This window comes from Sus scrofa, chromosome 9 (assembly GCF_054392235.1).
Source record: "Sus scrofa isolate SSC_HxYL_T2T_F1_AM1 chromosome 9, Sscrofa_HxYL_maternal_Yorkshire_Landrace_v2.0, whole genome shotgun sequence".
NCBI lineage: Eukaryota > Metazoa > Chordata > Mammalia > Artiodactyla > Suidae > Sus > Sus scrofa.
Window position 1 is genome coordinate 75,774,918 of NC_139391.1, and position 20,301 is coordinate 75,795,218.

Below are 20,301 nucleotides of genomic sequence, written 5' to 3' on the forward strand. Positions count from 1 at the left end.
TATACACCCAGGAAACTACCACCACAATCAAGATAGTGAACATATCTGTCATCTCTGAAAGCTCCTTTGTACCTTCTTATAATTCCTCCATCCCTTTTCTCTTTAACCCTTCAATCTCCAAGCAACCCCTGATCTCCTTTCTGTCACCATAGATCAGTTTGCATGTTCTTAAGTTTTATGTAAATGGAAATATAGGGTATTGGGGGCAGGGGGCGGAGTGTCTGGTTGTTTTCAGTGAGCATAACTTTTTTCTTTTTTTTTTTTTTAATGCACCACATGGAAGTTCCCAGGCTAAGGGAGCTGCAGCTGCCAGTCTACACCACAGCAACATACGATCCGAGACTCCTCTGAGACCTACAGCTTGCAGCAATGCCATATCCTTAACCCACTGAGTTGAGGCTAGGGATTAAACCCAAATCCTCATGGATACTAGTCAGGTTTGTTTCCACTGAGCCACAACGGAAACTCTGAGCATAGCATTTTTAGAGTTATCTGTGTTGTTATGGCAGTAGTTCATTCTTTTTGAATGGGATTCCATTGTGTAGATATACCACAATTTGTTTATTCATTTACCTATCGCTTGACATTTTGGTTGTTTCCAGTTTTGTTGTTTCTCGTTATTACAAGTTAAGCTGCTGTGAATGAATCTTTGTGTTGACAAAGGTTATCTTTTCCCTTGGGTTAGTACCTGGGAGTGGAAAGATTGGATCATACAATGTTTACCTTTTTTAAAAAAGTTAATATAGCATTTTACATTGCTACCAGCAGTTCGTGAGAGTTATAGATTCACATCTTTTATTTTAGACATTTTAGTAGAAGTGTAAGGATACCTCACAGTGGTTTTAATTTACATTTCCCTAAGGACTAATTATATTGGGCGTCTTTTCATGTACCTATTTGCCATCCATGTATCTTCTTTGGGAAAGTGTTGAAATTTTTCACTTTTTTTTTTTTTTTTTTTTTTTTTGTTTTTGGATCTTTTTAGGCCTGCACCCATAGCATATGGAGGTTCCCAGGCTAGGGGTCTAATCGGAGCTGTAGCTACCAGCCTACACCACATCCACGGCCACAGCAATGCCAGGTCCAAGCCGAGTCTGCGGCCTACACCACAGCTCATGGCAATGTCAGATCCTTAACCCCCTGAGCAAGGCCAGGGATTGAACCTGCATACTTATGGATGCTAGTTAGATTTGTTTCCGCTGAACCGGGACAGGGACTCTCTGCTACTTTTTTATTGAGTTACTTCTTTTCTAATCATTGGGTTTTGAGAATTCCTAATATATTCTAGATAGAGACTTTATCAAATTGTAATTTGCAAATTTTTCTTAATGGTTTCTTTCAAAGAGCAGAAGCACATAACTTTGAAGAAGTCCAAAGAAATCATAACCTAACACATGGTCACAAAGATATTACTCTGTGTTTTCTTCTAGCAGTTATAGCTTTAGGTACATCTCTGGTCCATTTTTAGTTAATTTTGATATGTGGCACCAGGGATAGACCTGAGTTCCTTATATAGCTATCCAGTTGTTCTAGCACAATTTGTGGAAAAGACTATTTTTTCTCCACTGAATTGCCTTTGCAACTTTATTGGTGATGAATTGACCGTGTGTGTCTAAAAAGTACTAGAGTATTCTATCATCATGCCTATGTCACACTTTCTTAATTAGTGAAATCAGGTAATGTAAGTGCATAAACTTTGTTCTTTTTTAAAGTTGATTTTCTAGTCTAGGTTGCATTCCCATGTGAGTTTTAGGAGCTGCTGGTCAGTTCCCACCAAAAGCTTGCCGGGTATTTATATGGGATTATGTTGAAGCTATAGATCAGTTTGGAGGTACTTGGTATTTTAGTAATCTTCAGTCTTTCAATCTCTGAACATAGTATATCTCTCCATTTATTTAAATCTTCTTCGGTTTCTCTCAGCAGTGTTTCATAGTTTTCAATGTACAGGTCTTACAGTCTTTTGGCAGATTCATAATTATTTAATATTTTAAGCTACTGGAAATGGTACTTTAAAATTGCAGTTACTCATTGTTAGTATATAAAAATACAGTTGACTTTCGTATATTGATCTTGTATCTCATGACCTTGTTAGAATCAACTTATTCTAACTTATTCTTATTTTTTGTATGTTCCATAGATGGTCTGTGTAAATGATCCTGTTATTTATATATAGTTTTTCTTCTTCCCTTCCAACATGTAGTCCTTTTCATTCTTTTACTTGCCCTTTTGTGCTGTCTAGTACAAACCTCCAGTATACCACTGAATAGAACCTGTCTAGTACAAACCTCCAGTATACCACTGAATAGAAGTGGTATACTGCCTTGTTCTTGATCTTGGGGTGGGAAACTTTCAGTCTCTGACCATTAAGGATGATGCTAGTTTTAGGTTTTGTGCAGCTGTCTTTTATCAGGTTGAGGAGCTTCCTTTCTGTTTCTGGTTTGTTGAGGGTTTTTAGTAGGAATGGATGTTGGATCTTGTCAGATGTTTTTCTCATCTACTGAGATGATTATGTCATCTTGGCCAAAAATGTGCTATTATCCTTATCTGTGTTCCTTTGTATGTATTGTGTCTTTTTCTTCTGACTGCTTTTAAGATATTTTCTTCACGTTAGTTTTAAGTAATTTGATTATGATGTGTTTTGGTGTACTTTTCATCATGCTTTTATGATTAGGGTTCGTTAAACTCCTTGTATATGTCAATTTATAATTTTCATCAAATTAGGAAAAGCATTAGGGTTTTATTTTTTGGGTCTTTTTGTTTGTTTGTTTGTTTGTTTTTTGTCCTTTTAGAGCTATACCTGCTTATATGGAGGTTCCCAGGCTAGGGGTCAAATCAGAGCTGTAGCTGCTGGCCTATGTCACATCCACAGCAACATGGGATCCAAGCCATGTCTGCAACCTATACCACAGCTCGCAGCAACACCAGGTCCTTAACCTATTGAGCAAGGCCAGGGATTGAACCTGTGTCCTAATGGATGCTAGTCAGATTTGTTAACCACTGAGCCACGATGGGAACTCCCTGGTAATTTTTTATTCTTTTTTTTTTTTTGTCTTTTTGCCATTTCTTGGGCCGCTCCCGCGGCACATGGAGGTTCCCAGGCTAGGGGTCGAATTGGAGCTGTAGCTGCCAGCCTACGCCAGAGCCACAGCAACTCGGGATCCGAGCCACATCTGCGACCTACACCACAGCTCACGGCAATGCCGGATCGTTAACCCACTGAGCAAGGGCAGGGACCGAACCTGCAACCTAGTCGGATTCGTTAACCACTACGCCATGACGGAAACTCCGTAATTTTTTATTTAATGCTAGGCATTGTAGATTTTTTCTTGCATGGTTTTCTATATTTTTGTATTAAAAAAAAAAGCTGTTCTTCAGCTTATTCTGTGACATGGTCAAGTTACCTGAAATAGTGTCATCCTTTCAGTTCTTGCTTTTAGGCTTTAATAGGGAGGACCCCTGCTGTTTTTAGTCTAGGGTGAATTTTTCTCCACTACTGAAGCAAGATCCTTCTTAATACTCTAAACTTAGTGCCTTATGAATTATGAGGTTTTCCATGTTGGCTATTGAGAATATGCACTGTTTGCCCTGTGTGAGCTCTGGGCCTTTTTCCCCTAATCATTTGGGTGGTTCTTTACTTAGTATTGGGTAGTTTTCTTAACTTTATGCACTGATCGATACTTAACAGAATCATCAATTAAGATCTTGAAAGTTTTCTCTCAGTATAAATTTCTCCTGTCTGAAAATTCTAGCAGCTTTGAAAATTCTAGGAGCCGTTCCTTCCCTGGACTCCCAGCTGCATATTTTAAACTGAGAGAGGTTACTAAGCTCTCTGTGGTTTTCCTTTCTCTGCATTGTGACCTAGAAATTTTCTCCAGGCAGTAAATTAGAGCAATCATAGATTTTACCCGTTTTATTTTTTTGTTTCTTAGGAATCACTGTTCTTCATTGCCTGATAGTTAAATACTTGAGAGTCATTATTTCATATATTTTCTGTGGTGTTGTAATTGTTTTGGGTAGGAGGATAAATTTAATCTTTATTACTTGATCTTGGCTGGAAGTTGTGACTGTTTCTTTATACCCCCTAGCATTCAGCATGCTGCTAAATATTCTTCAAAGTGGCTATAGTCACCTGCATAGATCATATACAAATAAGTGGATCCTTTGTAAGTGAAAGAAAAATATGTAACTTGTGAAATGATGTGACAGTAAGTAATGTAAGACACCAGAGCATTTCTAAGGAGGCTTTCCTGGTATTTTCTGGACTGATCATGCCCTGGCCAATCACTCAGGTTACCAGTGCCTCAAAACATTATCTGCTTCCAGCCAAATAATGGACATAACATGGACACGAAACTCCTTAATCTGTTACCTAAGCTGATGGATCAAAACCAGCACAAGAGGCATCAAGTCATCCCCCCACAAGAAAGTCCCAAACACAGGCTCAGATTTACATAGTAAACAAAACTCAGATGTGCCATCTTCTTTGTTTCTTTCCTATCCTCTTCTCAGCTTCCTGCCCAGTGCCTCAGGGCTTCTGATTTGTTCTTCTCTGAGAGGTGTGTGCCCTCACATCATGTCTTCTTAAGTAGGTTCTGCTTTCTGGCAGTGGATCGTTCCTTGCTTATGTCCACTTGCCTCTAACAATTATTAGAACTTCTTTGTATTTTACTTTATTATCTCTACCTCTCAAAATTTTATAAGCCTAGAAAGTGAGTCAAGATTTAAGGAAAGCCATTCTAGAAATCATCAAAGGAAACTACCAGGTTATTTTCCACATGAAGCCCTTTTTTCTTTTTCTTTTAAAATGCCATTCTGGCACTGAGAATATTTTAGCTTCTGTCTTTCATAAATGATTCCAATCTGGTAAAAAGCTTAAGTTCCTAGCCTATCAACTTACCAGTGTTTTTAAGGAAAGATCTTTCTGTAGACCACAGAGTCTCATTATCTTTGTGGTTTTTATTCCTGCTTCTTCTCCTTGATTTACCTTGAGGTGAGAAAAGGCAGTTCTTAGATAGGAGAATCTTTGTGTCTGACTCTAATAATCACAAACTTTATGTAAGAAGATTAATTTGAAGTAGCAATAATTAAGACTCAGTCTAAAGAGGGTTAGCTCTGCACAGTAGAAAATTCTACTGTTTCCAGCCCTGCATGAGTCTGTGTGACTAGTGAAATAGCTCCTCAGAGTTGGAAAATTGGACTGGAAAGTAGGTGGCCTAATTTTCTTTCATAGTTGTAGAGGTGCTGTTATCTCACAAAAACTCTTTTAGTCTTTCAGCTGAAGACATTTTTGTTAGCTGTCAAGATATTAGAACTTTAAGACATAACATTAAATGATGTGTCTTCTCTTTCCACTGGTTCCATCACCAAACTTGACCTTCTGTTTAGTATAATCTGGTGATGACTTTCATTGTAGACACGGGAAAACTGAAACACAGAGCAGAAGAAGAAATTACTTTGTGGATTCCTCATTCTTTTCTTGGAGTCAAAATAAGATCATGTTTAGAATGATGGGTAGCCTAGGTTTTTTTCTGGGGGGGACGGTTCCCAAGATTTTTTTTTTTGTCTTTTTGCCATTTCTTGGGCCGCTCCCGAGGCATATGGAGGTTCCTAGGCTAGGGGTCACATCAGAGCTGTAGCCACCAGCCTACACCAGAGCCACAGCAATGCGGGATCCAAGCCGTGTCTGCGACCTACACCACAGCTCACGGCAACGCCGGATCGTTAACCCACTGAGCAAGGGCAGGGACCGAACCTGCAACCTTATGGTTCCTAGTCGGATTCGTTAACCACTGCACCACGACGGGAACTCCCCCCAAGATTTTTTTTTTTTAATGTTATTAACTCCGTGGCATTAAATATGCCATCACATACAACAATGATGGTTTTTTCCCCTTATCTTTATTAGAAGACTGTATGTTGTCACCAGGCTACATGTGATGTAGAAGTGACCACAGTACTGCCCCAATAGAGGGATTCTGTGGGTACTAAGCAAACTAATATTTTTTTATTCTCATGAATTTTCTATTCTGATTCAAAGTTTTTCTGGTGGTTAAACTATCTATTCTTTGTCTGCCTTTTTCCTCATTTTTTCATATCAATATTTAATTGCTGCTCTTCTTTACCAAACCTTTCCTTTGAGTCATGAATTCTTATATTTCTGAACTTCATTTTCTTTCACTTTTTAAAATTTTATTGAAGTATAGTTGACTTACAAAGTTGTATAAATTTCTACTATACAACAAAGTGATTCAGTTATACATGTACATGTATCCATTCTTTTTTGCATTCTTTTCTCATATAGACTATCACAGAATATTGGGTAGAATTCCCTGTGCTATGCAGCAGGTCCCGGTCAACCATGCATCCCATATACAATTGTGTGCATATGACAGTCACAAACTCTCAATCCATCCCTCTCCCCTTCACCTTTCCCCTTTGGTAACCATAAGTCCATTTTTGAAGTCTGTGAGTTTATTTCCATTTTGCAAATAAGTTCATTTGCATCATTTTTTTTAGATTCCACATAAAAGCAAACTAATAATTTAAGCAAACTTGCCATAGATTATCATTAAACTGGGTTAGCTGCTGGTAGAGGTTAGGTGTCATTACTGTTACTAAGAGGCTTGTTTGATATGAGATGTAAATATCCAGTTCCATTGTGGTATATGCCCCTGAGTGAGGGGACAGCCTGGCTCAGATTCCAGTGCCCAAATGCCCACGTGCCCAGCTGCATGTACCAACCATTTATGAAGATTCACTGAGGGCTGGGACAATTGTGAAAGCCTCTTTCAGTTCTCAGAGTCTTTAAGTTTCTTTTTTTTTTCTTTCTCTCTCCGATTTTTTAGGGCTGCACTTGCGACATATGGAGGTTCCCAGGTTAGGGGTCGGATTGGAGCTGCTGTTGGCCTACACCACAGCCATCAAAGCCACTAGGTATTGAACCCAAGTCCTCACGGATACTAGTTGGGTTCATTACTGCTGAGCCATGAGGGGAACTTTTGAGTTTCTTATTCATATTAAAACATCCTTGAAATTAAGACAAGTTATACAACAGAAATGGACAACATTGTAAATCAAGTATAATAAAAAAAAATTTTTTTAAGATTAAAATGTTCTCTGGAGTTCTTATTGTGGCTCAGTGGTTAACGAACTCGACTAGTATCCATGAAGAAGCGGGTTTGATCCCTGGCCCCACTCAGTGGGTTAAGGATCCGGTGTTGCCATGAGCTGTGGTGTAGGTCACCGATGCAACTTGGATCCCTGTGTTGCTGTGGCTGTGGTGTAGGCTGGCAGCTACTGCTCCAATTTGACCCCTAGCCTGGGAACCTCCATATGCCGCAAGTGTGGCCCTGAAAAGACAAAAGACAAAAAAAAAAAAAAAAAAAAAAGGATGTAAAGTCTTTTCTCGACTGTCACTGAGATTTATTAACATGTTTAGTAATTTCCCTTCCAGCATGCTCTTTTCGTCTGACAGAGAATGCTCTGTTAATGTGTCCTTTGACTTTGCCTTAGTCTATTTGTGCTTTTGCTTGTTGTCTTTCTGCATTAGGTGAAGTCCAGACACCTCAATCCTTTCTTATCTGACTCAGACTCACTTGCCCCTCGTGCCTTTACATCAAATCTGGTTGGTCTCCTTATTGAGCCTCATCTTCCAAGCTTGTTTTTATCTCTCTTTTTTCCTCCCGCCATCAATGCTTCCTCAAGGCACTCCCTCTTCCCCGTTCTGTATGTTCTTCACCACTCTGCTTTCTGTAGCCTCAGGAAGCTCTTCTTTTCCTCGCTCCTCACCATTCATATCACCCAGGTTGCACTTGTCTTCTGTGCCATCTGCAGCCAGCATTGCTCACAGTAAGTGCAGATATATCAACAGCATTTCTCTTCCCAATGACACAGGGGTTTGTTTTGACCCCCACCCCCCAGTAGAATATGTATTTTTTTTTTTTGTACCCTGCTTCACGGAGTGTAGGTGAGATTCAGTTCTCTGTTTATATACCGAAAACCTATATGAACATCTGGAAAACATGGGTTTGCTTTTACAGGATGTTATCCTACAATGATAATTGGTGACATGGTAGACTACAATGTTTTAATTACATTTGGGGAAATTGATTGTGGGCTTGGGGTTTCGACCTGTGGCATGTCAAAATTTCTCTCCCTTTCATTTAAATGAATGGGAAATAGGCTCTCAATAGGATTTTCATGCAGAACTTTGACTTTTGAGAAATGATTACTGACTTAACATGAGCAATGCTTATACTAACCACTACCAAACAGACCCCTGCTACTATTTCACAGGATGCTGTGTGGAGCTACAGGGAGGTGCCTCAGGGCAAAGCAGCTCTCCAGGCAGTGCCCCCTGCAGAATTATGCCTGCAGGTTAGAGCCTCTGCCCTTGTGAATTTTGATTTGGGAATATTTGAAATCTGACGTATTCTCTCTGCTGGCAAAAACATAATACTCCAACATGTTTCCACCAGCTGCACTCTACACATATCTCCCATTTTACCAAAATTTCTGGTGGTCCTTTATGCCTCGAAGACTGAATTTGGTCTGTCCCTCGGCTTTAAGGAAGACTGTTCCAGACATGCTCTCAAGCATGAATGAAAATCCTTCAACGCATTATCATGCCTGGTCCAGTCAACTGGATGGATATTTTATACTTACTAATTTATATTTTTTATAGATTATACTGTAATTGTTTCATGTGTGCCACATGGCTCCATCTGGACTAACAACCTCTGTTGAGATGTGAGCTGTGCATTTTTACTGCTCCTCCCCAGACCACCCAAGCTGGCCTCCACCCGTGTATATTCAGTAAGGACTTCTTGAGAGATTTGCTGTCTAGTTCAGAAGCAGAATTCCAGGGTGTGTTTGAAATCTAAATAACATATTGTTTCTCTCAGGCCTTGCGGTGATAAATCCAGTGCCACTTTATGGAAGATGCCTTTTCTATTCGTCATTGATGGCAATTTTAAGGATTTGAAAACCAGATTCCATAAGAGGAGTGGGGGTGGGGTGGGGAGGACACATGCGTGAATGTGTTTTTATTCATCTGTCAAACTCTCAAACAAAACTAAACAAAGCATTGTCTACAGTAACTTCATCTGCACCAGTACTATAGAGAAAGGGACCCACAAGGGGCCTTTGTTAAAACCTCCTGCAAATGTCAATATGCCTGTTGTTCCTGTTAAGAAAAAGAGGAAAAGGAAATAAGAAACCAAATCCCAATCTCGAGGAAGAAGGCAGCGTCAGTCCCTACAGGGCTCTGGTTTGTCTGTTCTTGGGCCCCGTGATGTTCCCTTTCTTCACTTTATCTGCTGGAATCCGTTTGTAATGAGCATAAATGCTTTAAGGACACAGGTCTGCTTTCTCTGAAGTTAATACTTCTTAGTGAGATACATTTCACTTTCAAAAGAGATTGACCTGAGACTTGATTCCCCACTGTTTTCTGCAATATGGAAAGATTTTCAAGATATGTAAAAGCAAAAAAGAAAAGTATAAAGTAGGTCTAAGCGCCCATTAGTGGAAGGAAAAGGGGACATTCTGTTGAAAAGATGGACATGAAATGATGTCCAGGAAGAGCAGGGAGCATTTCTGGATGATAGTTTCCTATAGGGCTCAGGACTGAGCCTGGGCTAATGCACTCAGTTTATGTCAAATATGCTTAGTTCCTGTTAATTATCATTATTAATTTGTTATTTGCATATGATGGTTCATAATCACTTCTTTTTTACAGTTGAAAGTTAAAACAAAGTTTTAGAGAGAGAGGAGTCCATTAAAGCAAGACATCTCCTGGTCAGCTTTCGCAGAAACTTTCAGCTCAGTAGCACTGGATGTTTGGCGATGCTCCATTAAATGCTGGACTTTTGGTGTGTGTGGCTGTTAGTGATGACTTCAGCTGCCTGAATGGGTGTTTGTGTTTGACATAAGCAGGGCACACAGGCAGTGCTCTCTGATGGATGAGGGTCAGTGCTTCTGGAAGGGCTCTGCATTCAGAGAGCTCTGTTGTTCCTCATCTTCTATGGATACATGAATCTGGGTGCAAAGATAACAGAGCCTTTTGAATTATGGGGCCACATGAGTGCAGAAGCTAGCCCGCCTTCCAGATGATTTCCAGCACTGAAGAGGGGTACTGCCAACCAGTTTCTTCTGATCTCAGGGCTGGGATGAAATCAAATTAGACTGGCTTGACATCAGCCAGGGTTGTGCTGGCAAACAATAGACAAGTAAATGTGGCATCATTTCCTACAGAGGCATGGGAACAGTGGTATTTCTGAGTGGGTTTATTATGTAAGTCATGACATTAATGATGAGTGGATACAAACTGAATGAACTCAAAAGAAGCAGGAAGGAACAGAAAGGAGAGGAAACCATCTTTGTTCAGAAACCTGAGGATCAGGTGATGGCGCAGAAAGAATCTAGGCCTTGAGGCCGGAGCTCTCTATTCTTTTTCTCATCCTCCACTTACTGCTACTCGTTTGCCCTCTTAGAGCGAACTTCACTTCGCAAGCCATGTCTGTATTGTGAACACAGGAGAACTCAACCTGTTGCGATCTTTGTGATAACTGAAGATAATATATAGAGAGAGATTTTCTAGCAGAGGGAACCTGACCTATAGGAGGCCTCAATAAATGAGAGTAACTTGGCTGTTCTTATTGGCAGAGATGTAGTGGTTTCTATACTAAGCTTGCTTCCACTGCTGACATCTGCATCAGCTCCCATGAGCTGGCTCAGGTGGCTCAGCTCTATGAAAGGACAGCTCCATCCAGCTAACAGTTTCCTGGGACTCCTTTCATGTCTATAATATTAGGCTTTGACGCTCCTTCTACACCTTTATCCAGGGAGAATTACACCAAATAGGCTTAGCTTTGATCTCTTTTTGATTTTGACTAAATTATGGACAATAATACTGTATTTTAAAGTATAGCCAGAGACTCCAGGCTATGAAATCAGTCTTTTGTAGTCTTTTCAGATCTTGAAACTAGATGATTAACCATTGTCAGCTCTACATGAACTTGGGCTTCCGTAGCTATTGAACTCCTGGCTCCAATTCACACCTTCATTCTCCCATTAATCACATATCATTTTTTTTTTTGGTAATGCCTTAATTTCAGAAGTACATTTAAGTATTGGTTTTGTTATTTTAGCAGAATTATGATCTTTGGTGTGTTCTCGCCTAAAAGCTGCTCTTAGCATAATGGTTACAAAGCATCCATAGCCAACAAAAGGACTATTAAAGCATCAATTCTGTCGTCCCTTACTGATTGAGGCTTTCTTCCCCAGAAAGTAAGTGTTGTGAAATTCCACATTCATAGATCTCAGGTGGACTAAAAGTGCAAAAGAACTCTTCCTGTTCTGTGATAATGCTGCATATGACAAACTGCCTCAAAACCCAGTGACTTAAAATGATTATTCTTGTTCAGATATTCAGGGGTTAGTTGGGTTGGCTGATCCAAGCTCAGCTCATCAAGTCCAGGTCAAGTCGAGATTTACTCCACCTATTTCTTCATCCTCTTGAATCAGCATGCTAGTCAACATGTGATATTCTCTGGTGAGGGCACAAGGGCAAGAAGGGTGAATGGAAACAGGAGCTACCTCCTAAGCCCTAAGCTGATAACCACCCCTTTCACTTCCAGCCCCATCCCATTAGCCGGACAAGTTAGAGCACCATGGAAGAATTGCAGAGTGACATGGCAGAGGGTGCAGTTACAGGAAGGAATCAAGATCGCTGACATAGTCAGTCACATCTGGCTTTGCCACTAACAATAGAGGGATTTTGAGCAAGTCTCCAAACCTCAGCTTCTCAATGATTTCATTCATTCATGGGGTTCAACAAATAATATTGCCATTTACTTAGTGCCAAGCATTGTTCTAGGTGATTAGAATACAGCAATGAACAATAGAGTTAGAAATCCGTGCCCACATAGATCTCACATTCTGGTCAGAGAGACAGACAATAAATCAGTAATGCATATATGTGTTCATGTGTTCATGAGTGTGTAATAGGTCTGAGAGTAAAGAGTGCAATGAAGAAAAATTTTTAATGGTAAGTAAAGCAGTTCATCTATCTTTGCCCCAGAGATGGCCACTGTTAACAGTTTGGTCGTTTGTTTGGTGTTAAGGAGATGGATAGTAGAGCCTAACCTCTGGGGTTTGAATCCCTGTTCTTTTTACTTGCTTGTAATCTTGGATATGGCTGTTACTTTTCCATTGCTTCCTAATACATTCCCACAAACTTAGTGCCTGAAAGCAACATCCATTATTGCCTCATAGTTTGTGTGGGTCAGGAGTCCAGGCACGGCGGGGCTGGGTCCTCTGGTCCTCACAGGCTGCAGTCTCGGTGATGACAGGACTTTATTCCTTTGTGGACCTTGGGATCTTCTTTCAATCCCATGTGGCGATTGGCAGAATCCAATTGCTTATGGTTATAAGAATGATGTCCTTGATTTCTTACTGTCAATCAGGGGCTGTGTCAGCTCCTAGAGATCCCCATACTGTCTTGCCATGTGGCTGATTTGTAGTGCCTCTCCCCACATGGCAGCTTAGGCCAATGGGAGGATCTCTCTTGGGTCTCCTAAGTTGATAAAGATAGAGTTTCATATAACTAATATAATCATAGGAACGACTCTCCCATCACCTTTGCCATATGCTATTGCCTAGAAGCAAGTCACAGCTTTTGTTTGCATGCAGTGGGAAGGGTTTCTTCAAGGGCATGACCAGCTGAAGGTCGTCTAAATTCTGCCTGCCTCCTGTTACGTAACCTCTCTGTGTCTCATTTTCCCATCAGTAAAATGGGAGTGATAAGAACGGAATCTTATCTCATCAAGTGGTTTTGAGGATTAATGGAGTTAATAGAAGTAAACCATGTAGAAAAAATAATGGTTATAGAAAAAGATCCCTGAATGTGTCAGCTATTTTTATTATCTATAAAATGTGTTAGATGATTTTTAAGATCCTTTCCAGCTCAAACATTATATTGTTTTGTTACAATATACTGTAATGCAAAACTGAACAAGGATAGGAAGTCTCCAGAGAGAAAGCGAAAGAGAAGGAGGGAGAGAAAGAGTAAAGGCACAATATTAAGACAAGTTGGAATTAACCTAAAGAGATTGTGTGTTTCAAGGAGGCAAGAGTCATCCATTCCTCCTTTATTTTGCCATCAGTGGAACCTCCCTAAGTACTTGCTGATTTGAAGTTTTGTGTATTGTCTCATCAAAGGATCTTTTGGGAGACTAGAGTCCTGCTAAGCGAGCAGTGTTTTGTAAGAAACTTTCCTCCTTTGGTCACCATACTGTACCCTAAATTAATCCAAGGCTGAGGGTCTCATAAATAGACCTCTGGATGATGCCATTGGATTGTTATATAACTGTTTGAACGTGGGTGCTAGCAATAGATATGAGATATAAAAGTGAATGGCCTTGATCCAAACTTGTTTAAACAAGAATAGCTGGAGGAGGACACCCCCTAATTGCCTCTGCCACCCACACAGGCCATGAAGAGAGGGCCTTAAGGTCAACTGTCCAAGATGCCTTGAACCAACAGGAAGGTACAGCTCTTGCTATTGTTGCTTCCCTTGCAAAGAACCACTGTTGAAAGCTATTTCTTCTCATTCAGGCAGGGTTGGGGTGGGAATGGGGGGTGGTTGCTGTCTATAGGATCAACCCCACTCCCTGTGTCTTTGGATGATGTACTCTGTCTGAAGTAGTGAGGGACCAAGAGGTGGCTTCAGTAGTTATGTGTATAATTCCTACTCTTGTAGGAATTATACACATATAATTCCTATGTTCTCTATGTAAAGGCCCATCATCTAGAGCAGGATTTCTCAACAGCAGCACTAGTCACAGGGGGATGGCCTGTGCCTTGTAGGATGTTTAACAGCAGATCTGGTCTCTGTCCACTAAATGCCATCAGTACTCCCTACCCCCCAGTTGTGACAACCAAGAATGTCCATAGGTGTTGCCAAATGTCCCAGTACATTTTCTGTATTTATTGATTTACATAGTTACCATGGGCTTTTAAAAAATAATTAAGGCATGCATCATTTTTAAAAAATTCAAACTGTACAACATGGTCAGTGGAAAAACATATGTCTCTCAACCCCACTCCCTAAAGTCTCCACTCTAGAGGCAAATGTGTTACCATATATAGGTTGCAAGAAGTCTCCAGAGATGGCCCAGAAACTTATGAATGCAGACTGGGTCTAGTTAGTACAAGACACACAGGCCTGTGTATTATATTTTTCTGAGCAACTTTTTTTGTTTGTTTGTTTGTGGTCAAGATGAAAACAAAATGAACAGAAAAAATCTCTACTTTTAAAAAGCTTGTCAGCTCCTTCTGTAGGGATATATGGCCTCTCAAGAAGAATGATTCCCTGCCCCGTGAGAAGCCGCATCCCCTTAACTTGCTCCCGTGGCCTCTAGAGCCTCTCACAGTGATCTTTTCTAAGACCGAGGCTGTGTGGCAGGACAGAAGAACTCTGCTGGGTGTCGATGATTTAAGCCCTCAAAGTAGACATTTTTCATCTGATGAAACAACTGATCCTACAAAAATTCTAAAACCTCTGACTTTTTGTTGATAGTATGTGACCTGTGCTTTTTCTTTATTTCCTTACTGTATTAAGGACACAATGTACTTTATCAGGTCTTTGTTACGTCACAGCACCACCTTTTCACACAGTAGAAGATTATGTTCTTATCAAGGCTCGTTCATTTATCAGCACATATGATGTACTGTCATTATCCATGGATGGGGGTTCCAGCTACTCCATCACTTATTTTCTGTATGATAGTAACACAAAATTTAAGTTTGATTTTTGTTGGTCTTAGTCATGGTGGTGATTGCCACATAAAGTTGATGTGCAGCAACATGGATACAACTAGAGAGTCTCATGCTAAGTGAAGTAAGTCAGAAAAGGACAAATAATACCATATGATATCACTTATATGTGGAATCTAAAATATGGCAAAAATGCTCCTATCTACCAAACAGAAACAGAACATGGACAGGGAGAGCAGACTTGTGGTTGCCGGGGCGGTGGGGGGGAAGTGGGATGGACGGGGAGTTTAGGGTTGGTAGATGCAAACTATTACATTTGGAATGGATAAGCAATGAGGTTCTACTGTACAGCACAGGGAACTGTATCCAATCTCTTGGGGTGGAACATGATGGAAGATAATACGAGAAAAAAGTACGTGTGTGTGTATATGTATGACTGGGTCACTATGCTATACAGCAAAAATTGACACAACACTGTAAATCAACTACACTCCAATAAAAATTTTTTAAAAAATAAAATGGCAAAAAAATAGGGGGTGGGGGAGGGATTGATTGGGAGTTTGGGGTTTGCAAATGCAAATTATTATATATAGAATGCATAAACAACAAAGTCCTACTGTTTAGCACCAGGAACTATATTCAGAATCCTGTAATAAACCATAACAGAAAATAATATGAAATGAATATATATGTGTAACTGTATCACTTTGCTATACACCAGAAATTAACACAACATTCTAAATCAACTGTACTTTAATAAGGAGAAAAAAAAAGTTGACTTCCACAGCTGCTGCAGAATATATAATGATTCAGGGAAGATTTTTCAAAATGATCATTCCTGCTTCTTGGCAAGGTGAAATATGTACTCTCATACTCTTTTCCTGAAAAAAATTTTTTTTTCCTTGAACAACCGCATCTGCGGCGTGTGAGGCCATTGACAACACAGAATCTGAGCTGCATCTTCGACTTCTGCTGCAACTTGAGGCAATGCCGGATCCTTAACCCACTGAGCAAGACCAAGAATCAAATCCTCATGGCCATTGTGTCAGGTTTTCAACCCACTGAGACACAACAGGAACTCTTTTTTTTTTTTTTTTTTTTTTTAGTTTTATTGCAGTATAGTTGACCTACAAAGTTGTGGTAGTTTCAGGTGTACAGCAAAGTGAATCAGTTATACACATACACATACCATTCCTTTTCAGACTCCTTTCCCATATAGGTTATAGCAGAGTATTGTGTACACTCATATTCTTTTTTTTAATAATGATTTTTATTTTTTCCGTTAGAGCTGGTTTATAGTGTTCTGTCAGTTTTCTACTGTATAGCAGGGTGACCCAGTTACACATACATGTATACATTCTTTTTTCATAAGTGACTAGATATGGTTCCCAGTGCTACACAACGGGATCTCATTGGTTATCCATTCCAATGGCAATAGTCTGCATCTATTAACCCCAAGTTCCCAATCTATCCCGCTCCCTCCCTCTCCCCCTTGGCAACCCACCAAGAATACTCTCATATTCTTGATGGGATTATACATTGACACATGATTCTACAGAATAGTTAGAAAGTGTTAGATATTTCTATTTCTATATTATTATAGAAATATTTAATGAGACTTCTTGGAGTTTCTGAATAGTCACAAAGACAGAAAACTTTCTGAATAAAGAAGTCCAACAAGGAGGAAATAGATAAATATTTTTATCACTACCAATACTGCTATTACTGTTGGCTAACAAAGCGACAGGAAACATTTTTTATGCATTATCTCACTAGCTCTCATAATGTTGTGAAATAGGTATTATTATTTCACATAACCATTAAAGGTAAGAGAGTCTTAAAGAAGCTAATGAACCCATCAACATGATAATGATGGTGATGATGGCGATGACAGCTAACATTCATGTCACATGTGTGTCACATGGGACGCTAAGTACATGGATTACCTTGTTCAGTCTTCTTACCAAGAGGCCAGCAAGGTTGGTACGCTTTGTTATCGACATTTTACCAAAGAGAAAATTGAGACACAGGGAAGTTAACTAACGAGGATAAAAGAAGTTAAGTTATAGCATTTTCAATATTTAAGCAGAGATGAAAGTACAGATAGATTGATTTTGGAGGCTAGGCTGTCACCATAGTTGCCTACCAAGACCAGGTAGTTGGCAAGTAAATGGCAAACCATGATGTAAATTCAGATCTGGGGATAGCCTTGTAAACACAGAGCAAGAGAGCTCATTAGTTAAGCCAGTTCCATTTGATGGATTGTCTTGTAGAACATGATGTAATTAGTTACTCTTTTCAGAGCTAAATGGGGACAAATGTAAAACACACAGAGATTATCAAGGTTAAGGAAGAAATGCATTCATTCATCATTAGGGTTACCCCTCTGCAGCATCCCCCTGCCTCCAGGATGTGATGGAACCTTCCCATCAGGAAAAATGATTGGGTCAGGGCTGGGGGGGACAGTCTCATCACAGAAGGAATGATACAGACTGAGCCTAGAGCCTGCCAACAGTATCACATTGGATAGAGAGTGTGGACTCTGGAAACAGAACCTCCCTTCAAATCTTGCTTCTTCTGTCTGCACAGTGAAGCCTTAGTCAAGACCATTAGCATCCCTAAGACTCAGTTTCCTCATCTGTAACATGGAAGTATATGACACACATGGAAACTTTGCTGGGAAGATTAAATCAGATGATGTATCAACTTGTCTTGCACTAAGGGGACACTTGGTGATAGGGTGGAGACCTTCCTTTCCCTTAGCCCTCTGCTGGCTCTCTCCAGACACCTCTTCCTAGTAGCAGCCCTTGGGACTTAATGTCATGATCTTGCATTCATGCCCCTGTGAAGTCTACAACCATGAATATTCCTTGTACTCAATCAACTAAGAGTTTTCTACCCTACCCTCACTCCAAACACAGGCTTGCCTGATCTGATGCAAATTATGTTGAGTAATTTCAAAGTAAATTAAGAAATGGGGATATAGGTCCTGAGATATTTCATTTGTTCACCTGCGTCACCACTGGCCTTCTCTAAAATAAATGGTCTTGGTCAGGGGTGGGAGGGACTGAGTATTTTCAAAGTGTTTGTTTCTAATCTAGTACCCACACTTTTCCTAGTACATGTGAATAAGAGAATCAAATTCTGTTTTATGTTGTGAACACACCATAATGAAACTGAATTGCTTTGCACTGTTTGGATCTTTTTAATTCTGAAATCAGTGACAGAAGAGCCAATTAAGAAAAAGATGGGTTTCTTCCAAGGGGTGGTCCAAAGATAGAAAAGTACATTTGCAAAGGCATCTTGGGGAAACCTAGCTTGTCAGTTCAAGTAGGAGGAGGTTTAAGGCTTCCTCAGTGGATAAGCTGAGGAAGGACAGGGAGGTTTATGACTTAGCTGTCATTAAACTGCACTCATGTAAGCATGGCTCATGGAATGAGAAAGTGCTGAAAATGATGGTGGTTGTACTTGGACTCAAGTTCAGTGCTGGAAGGAACTGTGGATGACCTTAATCTTATGTCTACTGACTCCTTTTGACAAGGCTAGGAAGAGAAAGGCAGGCACAAATGGCTCTGTTTGTGAATTACAGCATAGTCTGAAAATGCATCTACCCAAGACACTTTTGTCAAAGAGTCTTACTTTTGTCAAGTAAGACTCTGAGCCAACTGCACTGTCTCTAAAGGAAGGGAAGAAAATAAGAGCAGCAGCGATCCTTCCTTTTTGAGTTTAATTTTTCTTTTACTGAAAGAATGAGTCCTTAGGACTCTGAGGCAGCGGCGCCACTTACCAAAATCCTCATTGTTTTTTTTTTTTTTTTAATCTTTCAAATATGCCTATCCACCCTCAATCTCTGCCCCTCAGCATGTTGCACTGTGAGCCTCCTTTAATCACAAGAAACAGTAAGACAGAGGTGGCTGGATGTTAGAAAATCTAAGTGAGCTCTTTGAAAGAACTAAGTTACCTGCCTTTATAGAGACTGTGATCATTAGAAGGCTCTATGACTTGTTTGGGCTGGGCCTTTGCTCCTTTTGTTGACAGGCAATCTTGCAAGGCTGTCCTTTGTCCCCTGTACCTGTCATTTGGAGGAGGGAGCAGAGCAGAGAGGAGGTGACAAAACGCCACCTTCTTGAGAGAGGAGTTAACACAGCTGCTGACAGCTTCCTCTGTGTGAGGAGGCTACATGTATCAATGGCTAGAGTCCAAACTTTTGGGAAACTTTATCCTTTACTGAAAATAATAAACCATGCCAACAATATTTTGTGATGTGTCAATCATACAGAGTGAAAACAACTTCACAAGAAATAACAAAAGATCATGACCTTAGAGAAGGAAGGTGGAGACTAGGAAGAGATCTCACTGTTGGCCTAACCCATGATATGTCTGAGTATCTTTGATTTCCATTTCGTCCCTTCAGTGAGGATAAAATTCATGGTCAAGGGTCATCTTGTGTGTTTAAATTATTTTCACGGTATAATTTAACGGGAAGGAACCCATTAGATTCCTGACATTCAGAGACCATCCTGTCTCCTCTCCCCACAGCTATCGCCATTGGCTGTGCCACCCTTGCAAGTCACTCAGACTGTTTGAGACACCATTTGTGTATCTTTATAAACATCAGGGAAACTCAGCCATAAAAAAGAATGAATTAATGCCATTTGTCTCAATGTGGATACAGCTAGAGATGCTCATACTAAGTAAGTCAGAAGGAGAAAGACACACACCATGTGATATCACTTATATGTGAAATCTAGACTTATGTTTGCCAGGGGGGAGGGAGAGGAAGTGGGATGGATTAGGAGTTTGGGGCTAGTAGATGCAGACTATTGCATTTGGAGGGGACAAGCAATGAGGTCCTGCTGTATCACAGGGAACTATATCCAGTCACTGTGATGGCATATGATGGCGGATAATGTGAGAAAAAGAATGTGTATATATACATACATACATATATATATATATAACTGGGTCACTTTGTTGTACAGCATAAATTGACAGAAATTATAAATCAACTATAATAAAAACATAAAATGAAATATGGCACGAATAAACCTATCTGCAAAACAGAAACAGATCATGGATATGGAGAGCAGTCTTGTGGTTGCCAGGGGAGGGAAGGGAACGGGATGGACAGGGAGTTTGGGCTCGGTAGATAGATGCAAACTCTTACATTTAATGGATAAGCAGCAAGGGCCGACTGTACAGCACAAGGAACTGTGACCAGTCTCTTGGGATAGAACATGATGGGAGATAATATGAGGAAAAGAATGTATATATGTGTAGGCCCAGTGACTATGCTGTACAGCAGAATTTGATACAACATTATAAATCAGCTATACTTCAGGGTTTTTTTCTAAGTGAAAAAATAAGTAAAACTTAAAAAATAAATCAGGGAACCACATAGGACTTTTATTCATTATATAGCATTTGGTATTCATAAAAGCTGAAGCCCTCTCCCCCAGCCCCTCTGAACACTGTATAAACTTTCTGTCAAGGGTGAATAGAGTTTGTGTTTCTTGCCTGGGGCTC

General features: G+C 40.1%; 1 protein-coding gene and 1 long non-coding RNA gene across 10 annotated transcripts in view; one reads left to right on the forward strand and one right to left on the reverse strand.

The window, feature by feature from the left end:
* Nucleotides 1–20,301, forward strand: part of CDK14 (cyclin dependent kinase 14) — a 631,911-nt gene that overhangs the window by 426,531 nt on the left and 185,079 nt on the right. The gene's annotated exons all lie outside the window — the stretch shown is intronic.
* LOC146399987 (uncharacterized) lies at nt 5,605–9,776 on the reverse strand. The gene is made up of 2 exons (XR_014815775.1): nt 7,327–9,776; nt 5,605–6,831 (listed from the first exon to the last, which is right to left on the reverse strand). It is a non-coding gene; the product is annotated as an uncharacterized LOC146399987 (long non-coding RNA).